Below are 11,109 nucleotides of genomic sequence, written 5' to 3'. Positions count from 1 at the left end.
CCAACCTGTGAAAGATACAATCGAGCTCCAGCCTCACTAGGCCTGGACCAAATTAACATCATTCTGGACCAAAATCTTTAAATGCCTTTCAGACAGCCTTGGTGTCACACACCCTCCTAACCCACTGACAGCTGTGTGTTTGGTGTACTCATAGAAAGACTTAAAGTGGAGAAGGACAAACAAACTGGGATTGTCTTTACTACACTATTGGCACGTAGACTTACCTTGCTCAAATGGAAGAATCCTAGCCCACCTCTGTTAAGTCAGTGAGTAACTGATGTTATATACTACTGGAAAATGGGGGAATAAAAATCTAATTCTTACTAAGAGGATCTGATTAGAACTTTAAAACCTGGCAGGATCTAATTAAAAACATTTTAGAATATTACATAAATAATATTTACTCTGGCTGTTGGCCTTCCTTTCTTTCTCGAATTGGGGTTGAATTAGTTCCTTTATTTGATTGTATGGAATGTTACTTGTTTTTAATAAAAGCACTAAAAAAATTTGAAAAAAGAAAATATTGTTAGAGAATCCATAATGTCTTTTGTCAAAGTTATTAGAAAATTTAAAAAAAAAAAAATCTAAACTGAAGCAAAAAAAGGTTGCACTACCAAAAACTTTTTTTTTTTTTTTAAAGTTGATCACAAGCCAGATTGTCAGTAGTGACTTTTTAATTTCACCTGTCCTACAACATCAAGCACCGTGACTTCTGAAGTCACACCCCTGGCACTTCTGAAGTCACACCCCTGGCCACCAGTAGTGCATCCTAATGGGACTTCCGAACTGGCAGCATGCATGAAAACAGCAATGGCGTCAATAAAGGCAAAAAAAAAAATTATTATATGAAAGCAACATTTTAGAAAGTAACAAAAACAACTTCATATAAAGAATACCTAAAATTGTTTAGAGAATTAAGAAAACCAATCATAATGCTATTATGTCCTAGAGCATGGACAGGAGTTTCTTCCTGCGATAGGCGACTTAAATTCAAGACTTACACAGCCCTATATTGGTCCTTTACTGCCCCAATTGGCTGAATTTGGGGTCAGTACTTGGCTTACTACCCTACCTTGACAAATGTGGATGCCCAATCATGAGAGTGCAGTTTACAGTTATGATTAGGTTCCCAACCCTTCAAAATAAGAGCCCATTATAACAAAAGAGAAAAATCCACCAGGATGCTAGGAACAAATAGAAGAATGTAGGCTATAAGCATGGAACTGAAGGGCAGTTTTTACTTGCTATTCTATTCCCAAGTTAAGCAGTGCTACTTCACAGCCCCAATGACCGGAGTTTAAAAAGCTCAAGAGTTTAAACCCCAACTGGGTATCTATCCATGTGGCCCTTCTACATTGTCCCAGGGTATGTTAACTCTAACAGGCCTCCGAGTCCATAGGCATGTGTCCTGTGGTGCACCAATGTCCTGTCCAGAGTTACAGTGTGCAAGCTTTTGAGGCAGCTCTGGCCCCTTCTTCAAACAAGGTGTAATCACGATGTCCAGGATTAGATTCTTCTGTGCTCCCAATGAGTCCCACAGTAACTATTTGAAAAAATGAACTGATGGATGACTGAATGGATAATATACTGTAGTAACAGCCTGGATTCTTATTTCTGTTCATTTCACTATGTAACCTTGGATTTTATTATTTTCAGTTTGGGAGGAGTAAACTTGCAACACACGAATAGCTCATTCTCGTTTATGTGATGCAATGTATTTAATTTTCTTGGAAAGAAAAAAAAAATCACCCCCCTGCTAGACTCAAACATTCAAAGCACATTACATAACTTAATTATTCTGCTCAGACATTGATTATGCAGATTGCTATCTACAACACTGAGACACTCACAGCCTCTTCAACCGCTGGCAATTTGTGAGAGAACAACAATCTTTTAGCTGGAACTGTTTGGTGTTTCTCTGTGTGTGTGTGTGTGTGTGTGTGCGGCGTGAGTGTGTGTGCTGGGTGTCCGATAATAAATCAGTCAGTTCAAGAGTATTGGACGCTGTACACTAAATACAAGACAATGTGTGTAGGGTGGTGGCACTTGTGTCAGCTAGTGTAATCTCTGAATGATAGCGAAGAGTTTGAAAGGCACTTTGTCCAATTAGAATGGTACAGAAAATTTCCACCTGTCCCTGACTAAGATGAAGTGGCTCTTTCAACTGATACCGTGGCACGGTGCCAGGTATGGGACTCTAAACATTGCCGTTCGAGCTAGCTGCAATTAATGAGCTTTGCAAGTGGCAGTCTCCTAATATGAAATGACAGATAATGAATATTCTTTCACAATTAAAAACCTAATTTGTCATTACTCTTTTTTTTGAAAAATGAATTCTTCCTCCGCAGTTTATTTTTGATGCCTGGTCTCCGCTCTTCATCAAAAGGTGCTTAGAAGTGTAAAACATTCCAGTGAAGCTCATTGGCAATAAGGATCAGTCAATCAAGTGTCAGACGCAAACAAGGAAAGGGCTCTCCAGCTGCACAACATAAGCATCACAAGAGAGTATTTATAAACCAACTCCCAAACCATTTGGTCTGCTGACAAGATCACAACAGGGATGATATTCTTAGATACTATTTTAATTTGAGTTGCTTGGCAAAAAAGTCCCATAATACAACAGTTAATAAAATTTTAAAATCAACATTTAAAAAGAAATTGGCTTTTGCTTTCATAGCCATTCTAGGAATGATAACCGTTATTAATTGACTCTGTATTCTCTCACACACCAGCATTATACTAATTAATGTCTTCATGCAGTTATTGTGACTGAGCTGCCCTAAGTTACTGCCCCACATTGACAGCAGAGGGCACCAAATGCTCTCTTGCAGACAAACTGAGTGAATTTTCAGAGCATGAACTTGCGTGCAAACAAAAAAAGAATGAAGAAATTAGGAAGTCCATCTCTCCAAATCCACCTTAAGGTATTACCCTGGTTTGTATTTATTGGTTGGTTGTCATTTTTGAGTTATAACAACGCGTCATGTTTCGATGTTTTTTCTATTAGATTTATTTATTATTTGTTATTTATGTTCTGATCCTTTAAATGCAAGCCCATTCTTGTGGTGAACTTGGAGTTCCAAATCATTCAAGTCCTAATAAAGTTCCAAAGCATGTAGTCCAAAAATACATCCAATAATACCCACTAAAAGGGGATAACACCATCAAAACCCAGCTAGCAATAAAGGCAAATCCTAAGTTTTATAAAATGAAAACGTTTATTTCACAAAAATGGATTGCCAGAAATAGCAACCCAATACCAAATCCCGAAAATAGTTGAAATACCTAACAAAATAGTGAAAAATCCAATCAGCCCCAAAAAGCAATCACCAAAACACCACACAAAATCGAAATGAACCACTTGGAGCTGTGGGAGACTCTCTGGATTTATAGGGAGGAGGCCAATTCCTGGCAGTGATTGGCAAGTGGCCCTGCCTCTTGAGGATCCATCCACAATATGCACGGACAAAAAAAAAAAAAAAAAGGATGCACATAAACATAAATCTAAGTATTCAAAAAGAACAACAAAAAAAAAAAAGACATAAAACATGAATTGGAACCTCAGGCAGAGGAGGAAACCTGGCTAAGACATGACAGTTGCTTGTGTTCTGCAGGTCATACCCCTAGAGCCAGGGTCATTCTGACATCACTACCCCTGACTATTTAAGAGACTTAAAACAGGATCTTGGGAGTGGTGCTTTAAAGTTCTAGGAATCTCTTGAAAGTATTGTTTCTTCAGTGCATTCATATAAAATGAGAAAAGCACCTACTGAGATAGCCATGTCTGTCTGTTGGTCACAAGAACAGGAGTTTTTTTACTTTGATTTTTAGGTGTATTTGCATACGATACAAGAAGCACTTACTGCAATAGCCACATCTATATGTATGTCAGTCAGTCTGTCCGTTTGTCTGCCACAAGTCATTGCCCACTGAACCGATTTTATTAAAACCCTGATATACTTAACCCTCAAGGAAATCTGTTCAGACAGTTGAATTTTCACTGAGCCACCTTGAATAAAGTGTACTGTGGACATTTTTGAAATTACAAAAACCTCCCATGGTAAAGCATTGGAGATTTGGCAAACTTGTTTATTTGAAAACAGAGAAACATTTTGTCTCTAACTGCAAATTAGTTCATTTTGTCAATTCTACCATGAGACCGGTTACCTCAACTTGTGCATAGGTAGGGTTGGTAAGACCAAGTAGAACCATGTAAAGAAGTTCTGAATTTAGATGTACATGTGTTTATTCAGATTAGTAACATTGTTTTACTCAATGAGATTCTATAGCAATGGTATTCTTTATTTTACATTGTCACTTTCGGTGCTGGAATGCAGCAGTAGTTTGTTATATTCCAACAGTTTGGATTCTACACAGCATCTTGCCTGAAACTTGCGCACAGCTGCTCACTCCTGATGCTCCTTGAAACTGAAGTGTTTAAGTGACATGTTCAGTGAAAGTAAAAAAAAAAAAAAGAAATTTAACTTACAGTGGCATCAATTGGAAACCTTATTAAATTAGCATAAACACCAGCTAATCCAGAAGCATTACATGCTTAGTAGTGCAACTGAAAGCAAACAATTGACTATGGGCAGCAAGGCACTGTCAAAAGAACTCAGGGATAAAAGCTGTGGATATGCACAAGTCTCGAGATGGATACAAAAAGATTTGAAAAGCTTTCAGTCCCTAGGAGCACAGTACTATAAAGTCCATAATAATCAAGAAGTGGAAAGTGTGTGGTGGTACTACTAGGACCCTTGCCGGATCAGGCTGTCCCTCTAAACTGGCTGGAAGAGTGAGGAGGAAAACTGATCCATGGCAACTTCGAAGGACTTACAGGAATTTTTAATAAAGAGTGGTCATTATGTGCATGTAACAACAATATCAGAAGCACTCCACAAATGTTGCTTGTATGGGAGGATTGCAAGAAAAAGCCACTCCTCCAGAAAGGCCACATTAAGTCTTGTTTGAGCTTGGCCTTGGAATATTCAAGGTGCATTTTGGCAAAGTAGAAAAAGGTGGCCTGGTCAGATGGTCAAATTGAACTCTTTTGGCCTCAACATCAAACAGTACACCTGATGGAAAAGCCAATGCAGGTCACCATCCAAAACACACCTGACCCAAGTAAAGCATGGAGGTAGTAGCATCCTGGTGTTGTGGGGTATTTCTCTGTGGCCAGCCTGGACTGGGACTTGTCAAGAGAAAGAAAAATGGAATGGGAAAAATATTGTCAACTTCTTGATGAAAACCTGCTGCCCTCTGTAAGAATGTTGAAGATAGGAACAAGTTTCACCTTTCAACATGACAATGACCTGAAGCACACAGCAAAACTGACCACACAGTGGCTGAAGGAGACAGAAGTGAATGTCCTTGTGTGGTCCAGACTTAAACCCTATTAAAAATCTGTGCAAATACTTGAAGACTGCAGTCCACCAACGGTCACCAATCAATTTGGCGGACCTTGGTCAGATATGTAAAGAGGAGTGGGCAAATATTGTCAAGTCTAGAAGTGGAAAGTTGACAGAGAAGAATCCCAGCAGACTCAATGCTGGAAATAAAGCTTGCACAAAGTACTGACATGCAAGTATTTACCATCTTGATTTTTTTTTTTCCTTTATGCAACTCGTTCGTTTTGATCACACACCTGACGTCACTATGTGTAAATGTATAAATACGCTGGTGATATTTTAAAGTTATCCCTCTGTAGATGCAAAGACTCATCTTCTTCAGTGTCAGTTAATTTCATTGCGAAGTAAGCCCAAGTGTCAGGTTTGAAATTTCTGGCTTTGAACTGCAGTAATCCCTCCTCGATCGCGGGGGTTGCGTTCCAGAACCCCCCACGATAGATGAAAATTAGCGAAGTAGAAACCATATGTTTGTATGGTTATTTTTATATATTTTAAGCCCTTATAAACTCTCCCACACTGCTAACATTATTAAAACCCTCTAGACATGAAACAACATCCTTTAGTCAAAAGTTTAAACTGTGCTCCATGACAAGACAGAGATGACAGTTCTTTCGCACAATTAAAATAATGCAAACATATCTTCCTCTTCAAAGGAGTGCGTCAGGAGCAGAGAATGTCAGAGAGAAAGAGCGTGCGACAGAAAAGCAAACAATCAAAAATTCAATACGTGCTTTTTGCCCTTTTAAGTAGCCCGAAGCACCGCGATAAATCGGCATTTTTTAAGAGGAGCATCTGTATCTTCTAAGCAAACGGCCTCTGTGCAAACAGCCCCTCTGCTCACACCCCCTCTGTCAGGAACAGAGAATGTCAGAGAGAGAGAGAGAGAGAGAGAGAGAGAGAGAGAGAAAAGCAAACAACCAAGCACCGCGCGGGAAGTATATCTTATATCATTGAGGAGTTTTAGTTAATATGTAGCTCTGATTGGGTAGCTTCTAAGCCATCAGCCAATAGCGTCCCTTGTATGAAATCAACTGGGCAAACAAACTGAGGAAGCATGTACCATAAATTAAAAGACCCATTGTCCGCAGAAATCCATGAACCAGCAAAAATCAGTGATATATATTTAGATATGCTTACATTTAAAATCCGTGATGGAGTGAAGCCGCGAAAGTCGAAGCGCGATATAGCGAGGGATTACTGTACTTTCTTTTTTTGACTTACCCACTCATTTTCCCCCCATTGGCTTTGGTTGCTTATTACCATCCCATTTTCTGTCCCAAGATTTTTGACCACATCTGCTCATTGTTCTGATCATCTCGTTGATTTTTCATCTCACTTCATTTGTTTTTAAGGTGCCACCCAAAAAAAGAAAGGTGCTATATAAATTGTTGTAAAGGATGACATATCCCAGCCAGGATGGGGCAAGGCTCCTTACCTGGACAGGTGGTCAGCCCACTGGAAGCTCAAGAGGAAAACTCCAGAAAGATGTCAGAAGATGCTAGTTTGGAACTGGGTATGCTGGCATCCCAGCAGGGTTAGATCAAGTGATAGAAGGACTGGGAGAGACCAGTGGTAAGTGCTATATGCTCCCCACATACGTTAGGTGGCAGCATTCCAGGGTAGCGCTACCTGTATGGATGCCCACAGTGCACGCTGGGAACTGTAGTCCCAAGGGGAAGCTTTGTTGGGTTCAAGAGGTACCACCAGAGTGTGCTGTGAGGATTTGCGATTGCTACTTTTAGGGACTTCCACTTAACCCAGAGGTGCTTCCATCAAGCTATGCACTAGCACCAGAAGTACTGCCATAAAGTAAGATGCTCAAACTCGTCCAGGCAAGTTGGAAGAGGAGCCGGACAACACTTGCCTGGAAGGAATGGAGGAATGAGAGAGACAGAATTGTTATGAACACAAAATATACAAAAACCTTGTTGTGCGGTACTTCTATACTAATAAAAGGCAAAGGCCTACCTGACTGAATGACTGACTCATCACTAATTCTCCAACTTCCTGTGTAGGTGGAAGGCTGAAATTTGGCAGGCTCATTCCTTACAGCTTATTTAAAAAAAAGTTAGGCAGGTTTCATTTCAAAATTCTACATGTAACGGTCATAAAGGTCGTCAACGTCCGCCACGTTGAACTTTATTTATGGCCCCATCTTCACGAAATTTGGTAGGCAGTTTCCCTGCGCTAACTGAAACTGATGTACGTACTTATTTCGGTGGTATGATGCCACTGTTGGCCGCCATATAGAACTTTCCAATGTCACTAATTCTCCAACTTCCCGTGTATGTAGAAGGCTGAAATTTGGCAGGCTCATTCCTTACAGCTTACTTACAACAGTTAAGCAGGTTTCATTTAGAAATTCTACGTGTAACGGTCAACAACGCCCACCATGTTGAACTTTCTTATTTATGGCCCCATCTTCACGAAATTTGGTAGGCAGCTTCCCTGCGCTATCCAAAACCAATGTACGTACTTATTTTGGTGGTATGATGCCACTGTCGACTGCCATATTGAACTTTTCAATGGTCTTTGTTACTTATGGGCCCATCTTCAAGAAATTTGGTATGCAAGTTCCCTACACTAACTGAATCCTACTTACGTACATATATACGTCCAGAGCCTGCAGCTAAGTCACCGTGTGAGGTGGCGTTGGGTCCCCCATCCCAACGCTTCCCACGTTGTTGGCTGCCTGCCTATATAAGGCCGCCCATCGCTCCGGTCTCTACATTCCCTTCCTTGCTTCGCCACGGGATTCACGTATCCCTGCTGATAACTACAGCCTTTTTATTTAATCCACGGCTTCTCCACTGTTTTATTGTTCGTTTATTACGATTATAGTTATTGTGTAGGTATTTTAGAAATACTTTACATTGTTCAGGTACCCATTTCCTTTATCGTTCCAACCATACCCCCATTAACATGTCTATTGAGGTGATCACCATCGATCAAAGAACTGTCACTTACCGAGTGGTTTCCATGCCCGGAGATGGCACCTGCCTTTTCCATTCTCTTTGTTACATATTGCACGGCCATATCAGGCTCACTCTTGATATCTGGAGGAACATTGTGTGTCTTATGTATTGAATGACTGGGACAGGTTCAAGGTGTGGACTGATGACGGTACAGGAGATAATTATACTACACAGGAGCACTAGAAGAGTGAAATGCTTAAGCCCTTCACCTATGGTTCTGCATGTGAGTTGATGGCTGCCTCTGAATTGTTCGGTTGTTGCTTTCAAGTGTACCGAAATGGCCAAATATTTTACACCTTTCTACAACCGCCAATGCCTCTTAAACATCTTAGATTCACAGGTGACGATTTCAGTAGTGGACACTTTGATGTTTATGAATGTTTCAACTCTCAAAAGCTGGATGTGAAGTTCTCAATGAAAATGGTTGTGCGCTTACAACGCTTGACAGATGCCGAATGTCACTTCAACACAACAAGTCCTGCAAATACTGTCGTAATTGAAACGAACCATGAAACTCAAACCGATTATGACAGCAGCAATCCAAGCTGTGAGATTTGAAACAAGATTACTGTTCACATGGCCAACTGTACGTTGCATGCTCAAGAGTAAGCTCAGCGCACAGCTTGGTCATATTACAACCTGAGGGCCGAACTCACAATGTGGTATACAAAAAGATCCTGAACAAATAATTATTGGTATATTTTCCCTCGGTTTAAAAAGGTTTAATTTTCTTCTTAATAAAAATTTTAAGGCAGTACTTTGCCGCTGCGAAGCGCGGGTATTTTGCTAGTGGTTAATAAACCTGTTTTATTTGAATCAGTGACTTATGTAGTGTTTTGGATTTGCGGTTCTTCAACACCCTGTACTGGTCACATCTTATATATAAACGTCTATGGGAGGAAGAGTGTGTGAGTGTGTCTGTCTGGCCCGGAAATGTGAGGCTACAGCATGAAGCTCAATGAAAGCGAGAAACTCGTTTAACTGCTAATACACAAGTGAGGCAAGCACTGATTGATTGAAGTGACCAGAATCCATGGTTTCTAGGAGCCCGAGCTTTTTAAAAGATATGGGCTTACACAACTACTTCTATAGAAATAAGTTGTTTCCAAATTAAGTTCCAAGACATGCAAGATATTGCAGTATACCTGTTGTATTATAGCAAAAAGAATTTAATTCCAAAACATCTTCCAGAGAAGATTTAATTCTAAAGAGTGAATGTGCTCTTTTCATAAGAAAGGAAGCAGCATATAGGTATAAGCAATAAAGGAGGTGTAAGACAATGTCAGCACCATGACTCAGTGGGCTCTCTCAGATGCTCTCTATTAAAGTATCTGCTGCTAAAAGGTTCCTGACAGCTAACTGGTGGAAGCACTTCTAAGCAGCAGCTTCTAGTAATTCTATGAAAAATCTTTAGACACACTGAAGTGGAAAAGTACTCGCTGTGTAGTAAATTCGACTTTTAAGGTAATCAAAACAAATGACAAAGCAAAATGTATCTGAACAAAAAAAAACACCACAACGGACAGGACTACTCCACAAAAGGTAAAATTGTCTCCTGAAAGAAATAAAAACAAATTTTACATTTTTAATAGAATTCAAAAGCCTCCCTACCTTTGTGAAGCCAATGCAGAGTGCAAGCTTTTGATCACAGGCACCGAGTCTGAATTAAACTGTGCTGCTGCTTAAAGTAGAATTTAAAATTCACTGTACATGGGCTGGTCATTATGTTTCTGGAGCTAAGCCTTGCAAACTTATTGACGTTAGGATTACGGAAATCTAAAGCTTTTGCGACTATTACATCAATTAAAAATAAATTTGGAATCCTCACTAAAAACCCTCCGGATATAAATTACAGCTTTCTGGAGTTTTACTCCACATTATTCACTGAAGGCTCGGAGTCTTTTCTTTCAGAACCTCCCCCCTCATTGAATTATGAAAGACTCACTCCTCTAAATCAATGTGTATCTTAGTCTGAGGTGATGTAAATGTTATTGGACAACTATGCTAAACACAAATGTACACCAGCCTTGTTTTAATACGTTTATCATCCTGCTTCACTGGCTACTGATCTCTATAGCTTAAATAAGTAATATTAATATTCTTCATAGTGCAATCTAATGTCCTGGTAAACATTCAAGCTTCCCATACATAAAACAATGTGGTTTAGCAAATTTGAAGAGCCTATTTGGTCCATCCAAGCCATCTAGCTAGCTAACATGACCAAACGTCTCATCAGGATACTTTTTGAAAATTCTAGGATTTTAACTTTTGTTTCGTGACTTTCTCATTTGTTCCAGATTCTCAAAACCCTTTCTGAGAGGAAGTGCTTCCTGGAATCAATGTTGAAAGACCTCCGTTTAATTCTTACTAGACTTGCATATTTCTGGCAATGAATGACACACAGTGGCAAAACTCTGCCCAGTCATGATACACTAAAACTTTAATGAGGAATAGTAGGAGGATTTGTAGCGACATCCAAGGGGCCTTCAATTATAAACAGGAATTTTCATGCTCTGTTCTTATAAAAAATGCAAGGTAGATCTGACTTATTGGTCAAACACACACATATTTGAACTTGTTGTTAGTAGTGCTAGCTGCGGTTTCTCCCCTTCAGTTGTAACTAACATGTCAGAGCAGGAGGTACATAGAGTTGTGCTGCGAATTACTACATTTTTGACAAGTGAATGGGTCATTCCATCTCAGATTTATTTGAGACTTAAAAATCA

The sequence above is a fragment of the Polypterus senegalus genome, chromosome 12 (assembly GCF_016835505.1).
Source record: "Polypterus senegalus isolate Bchr_013 chromosome 12, ASM1683550v1, whole genome shotgun sequence".
Classification (NCBI taxonomy): Eukaryota; Metazoa; Chordata; class Cladistia; order Polypteriformes; family Polypteridae; genus Polypterus; species Polypterus senegalus.
This window is presented reverse-complemented; position numbering follows the sequence as displayed.